The following is a 4,736-nucleotide window of genomic DNA, read 5'->3' as shown; positions in this document are numbered from 1 at the left end:
ATTCCCCCAGCAGGCTCATATATCTGATAAGACCACCCTTTGGGTGTGCTGTTTATGGGGCTAGTCAGATGGTACTCTGTTGTGGTCCGATTCCAGACTCCGGTGTGTTGGTTCTGTGACCTTTGAGAGGGGCTCCCATGTAGACCAAGGTCAGCCACTGCCTTTGATTTCTTGGGGCTACCTTGTCGGAGCTACAAAGTGGTCCGTGGATGGTTGCTGCCTATGCTGTATCTTGAGGCAAGTGGAAGAGACCACACTACAAGCCTAGGTCTTATGGTTATCATTAGGTTTATGTAAAAAAAAGTTTCATACATAACAACAGTTCTTTTTCTACTGATCATATCTTATCTAAATTCACCTGTGCAAGCTCCATCCTTTCTCCCCTCCCCTTGTATGTTTTCGTTGTCGCAAATTATCCCTTTTTATGTTGTGCATGTTTCCGAATTGCTGAAGCTATAGACTTTTTAAAAATGCTTCCCCCGCTTTAACTTCTATGTTATAATTAGCGTTTAATATCCTATTCCAAAATAGAGTTGGAAAAGCGGCACAAGGCCTGCTTCAGCTCTTCTGCTATCATTTCATTGAACTGCACTTGCTGCTCCAGGTACAGGCAGATGACACTGTTATAGTCATGGGTATAAAAGTGATTCCTCTCAGCTTGTAATGCACAGGACATTGTACTGACACATCTCACCATATTCTGTTTGTCCTGTGGGGTAATTTTACTAGTTGCAACCAGTTTCTCACTTTCGCTTTTTCTATTGCTCCCTTGTGAACACCAATAATATCAGGGAAGCAGCCAAGGAAATCTTTATGATTACATTCCATTAGTAAATGGAGATCTTTCTTTGGCTGTTCTGCTATGAGACTGACAATTTCTTCATAAGTCTTTCCTGCTTCTGGTATTGCAACACAGTTGTATTTCACCTTGATAACCACTAGCACTGAATACTGTTGCTAAACTCTGCGAGGCCTGATATTTCTTGGGTAGTGGTCCTGTGAATCGCTTCCAGTGCTCCTGCTCCATGGTCAGCAGCAATTTCATGCCATCATGCATGGCTTTGGTGAATATACCAACAGCATCACATTTCTTTTATTTCTAAAAGTCCAAGTCAGCTGGTTCTATGGTGGCAAATATCATAACTCCCATTAGCTAATTTTTCTCAGCCTCCTTCCCAGTTTTCTATTCCTTTTCATCCTGGAAATTTAGAAATTGCTGGAAAATCTCACTCTGAAATTACTGGATAAAGGCACATCCTGGTCATCCGTGCCTTAAGTCTCTCCATGCGGATTTTGATAAAACCTTCTTCAAAGTGGCTTGTGCCTTGCTTATCCATAAGAGAAGGTATTAGAATGGCTGACCCAAACTTAACCAGGAGACGCTCATATAACCAGTCAAAGTGTTTATACTTGTGGTTTACAGATTGATTAGTGTTACTGTTTGTTGGTTGCTTGGCCAACAAATACTGTTCCATTCCAGGTTTTCCCATTCCAGGAAATTTGTTAAGTGACAGCTTCAGGGAAGAGGCACCAGCATAACTATTTTCATGCTGAGAACCTTTGCTTTGACAGACTATGGATGCTTGAAGTAGGGAGATTACTTGGGGTCGTTCCAGTCTTCATCCCAATTATCATTATCACAAGTTGCTGGTTTTTGATGGGCCTAGGAATGACCAAAGGCAGCATCCCAGTTACTGGAAGTGTTTCCTTGGACTGTAGACCTCTGTGGCTCGGTTCCCAAATTATCCATGCTGTCCCAGTTTCCAGATTTTGAAGAACTCCAGGCTGACCAGGAGCCATTGCAACTGCTGACCTGATTGTTACTGTTGGCACCTGATGAATTGGCTTGTGCTGTATTTGCCAAGAGGGAATCGAGGAAGGTTTGGTCACCACTGAATTTCCACAAGAAAATGGATCTTTTCCGTCACTGGGCAATATTTCAACATAGTCTGTGGGAACAAGACCTCATTCTCCTTTGCTATTTCTTTCTTCTAGCTATCCTCCATCAACATCCAGATTTGTAACTGTGATGAGTTAACCATTAGCCATCAGTTAATTTCCAGGCTTAGCAGCAAAATCATTCATAACCAGAGCCTTGGTGGCCATGGTGGTGGATATCCTGCCCAGGACAGCCGAGGCTGTCAGCCTGAGGCAGGCAGGTCAGGGTAGCTATGGCTGGGCCCTGGTGTAGCTACAGTGGCAGCAGCTCCACCTTGGTCCTGAGCCTGGGTGCTCAGTGACTCCAGGTGACACCTGCTCCTCCCTCAACATTTCTTGTAATGTACATCTTATGGTGGCAAATTCCCTCAGCTTTTGTCTATCTGGAAAGCCTTTATTTCTCCTTCATGTCTAAAGGATAACTTTGCTAGATAAATTTTCTTGGCTGGTGATTTCTCCCCTTCAATATTTTGGATATTTGATTCTACTCTCTCCTAGCTTGTAAGGTTTCTGCTAAAAAATCCAGTTATAACCTAATGAGGTTTTCTTTTTAGGTTATAGTCTTTTCCTCCCAGGCTGCCTTGAGAATTCTTTGTCATTAACTTATAACAGTTTAATATAGTGTGTCTTGGAGAAGGTCTTTTTGCATTGAGATAATTAGGTGTCTTGTTAGTTTCTTGAATTTTTCCATAGGTTTGGGAAATTATTACTTCCCAAAGTTATTATTATTTCCCAATATATAATAATAATTATAATTATATAATTATATAATTATAAATTACGTAATTATATAGTTATTATATAATCGTATAATAATTATTATATAATAATATTATTATTATTTAGGCTCTTTATTCCCCTCTCCCTATCTAATTCTTCTGGTGTACCCATTCTTTTATTTTTAAATTAAAGTTTATTGGGGTAACATTGGTTAATATAATTATATAATTTTCAGGTGTACATTATAATTTGACATCTATATATTCTATTGTGTGATTACCAACCAAAGTCCACTTTCCTTCAGCTACCATATATTTGATCCCCTTTACCCACTTCGCCCTCCCCCTACATCCTATATTTGTCCCCCATTACCCCGTCTACCTACCCCCTCTTCCCACACCCCCTACCATCTGTAACCACTAGTCCATTGTCCATGTCCCCGAGTCTCTGTTTGTTTGTCCTGTTCATTTGTTGCTTTTAGGTTTATATCCCACATATAAGTGATATCATGTGATTTTCAACTTTTTCTAACTGGCTTGTTTCACTTAGAATGATTATCTCAAGGTATATCCAAGTTGTCAGTGTTTCATCTCTTCTTATAGCTGAATAATATTCTGTTGTATATATGTACCACAACTTCTTTAGCCAATCATCTGTCGTAGACACTTCGGTTGCTTCCATGTCCTGGCCACTGTGAATAATGCTGCTATGAACATCGGTGTGCAAATATCTTTGCGGATATGAGTTTTCAAGTCTTTGGGGTAAATTACCCAGTAGAGAGATTGCTGGATCATATGGTAGGTCAAGTCTTAGTTTTTTGAGGAACCTCCATACTGTTTTCCATAGTGGCTGTACCAATTTGCTGTCCCACCAGCAGTGTATGAGAGTTCCTTTTTCTCCACATCCTGTTGATTATAGCTATTCTAACAGGTGTGAGATGGTATCTCATTGTGGTTTTGATTTGCATTTTTCTAATAGCTAGCGATGTTGAGCATCTTTTCATATATTTATTGGCCATTTGTATGTTCTCCAGGAGAAGTATCTGTTCAGGTCCTCTGCCCATTTTTCATTGGATCATTTGTTTTTTTGTTGTTATTGAGTCGTATGAGTTCTTTGTATATTTTGAATTTTAGGCCCTTATTGGAAGCATTGCTTGCAAATATATTTTCCTATTCAGATGGTTGTCTCTTTACTTTGTTGATGGTTTCTTTTGCTGAGCAGAAGCTTTTTAGTTTGATGTAGTCCCATTCATTTATTTTAGCTTTTACTTGCCTCGCTTTTGAGATCAAATTCACAAAATCTTCTTTAAGTCCAAGGTCCTTGAGTTTAGTTCCTATGTTTTCTTCTATGCATTTTATTGTTTCAGGTCTTATATTCAGGTCCTTAATCATTTTGAGTTAATTTTGGTGTGTGGTGATAGACGACAGATTAGTTTCATTCTTTTGCAGGTGGAGTCCAATTTTCCCAGCACCATTTTTTGAAGAGACTTTCCTTTCTCTTCTGCATGTTTTAGGCTTTTTTGTCAAAAATTATTTGCCCTTATAAATATGAGTTTACTTCTGGACCCTCGATTCTGTTTCACTGGTCCATATGTCTGTTTTGCTGCCAATACCATGCCATTTTGATTACTATTGCTTTGTAATATAATTTGAAATTGGACAGAGTGATGCCTTCAGCTTCATTCTTTTTTCTCAGGATGGCTTTGGCAATTCGAGGTCTTTTGTGCTTCCATACAAATCTGATGACTTCTTGTTTTATTTGTTTAAAAAATGCCAATGAGATTTTGATGGAGATTGCATTAAATCTGTATAATGCTTTAGGTGATAAGGTCATTTTAACTATGTTGATATTCCAATCCAAGAACACAGAATATCTTTCCATTTCTTTGTATATTCTTTGATTGCTTTTAATAGGGTCTTACAGTTTTCATTATATAGGTCCTTCACATGTTTCGTTAGATTTATTCCTAGGTATTTTATTCTTTTTGTTGCAATTGCAAAAGGAATTATTTTTCCCACTTCTTTTTCTGACACTTCATTATTAGAATATAGCAACACTATGGCTTTTTGAATGTTGAT

At 38.6% G+C, this 4,736-nt stretch overlaps 1 pseudogene; it reads right to left on the bottom strand.

The window, feature by feature from the left end:
• Window positions 1-517: 517 nt before the first annotated feature.
• On the bottom strand, window positions 518-2,106 carry LOC120584087 (sorting nexin-9-like; annotated as a pseudogene).
• Between the last annotated feature and the right edge of the window lie 2,630 nt (window positions 2,107-4,736).

The sequence above is a fragment of the Pteropus medius genome, unplaced genomic scaffold, assembly GCF_902729225.1.
Source record: "Pteropus medius unplaced genomic scaffold, Ma_sr-lr_union100, whole genome shotgun sequence".
NCBI lineage: Eukaryota > Metazoa > Chordata > Mammalia > Chiroptera > Pteropodidae > Pteropus > Pteropus medius.
This window is presented reverse-complemented; position numbering and strand designations above follow the sequence as displayed.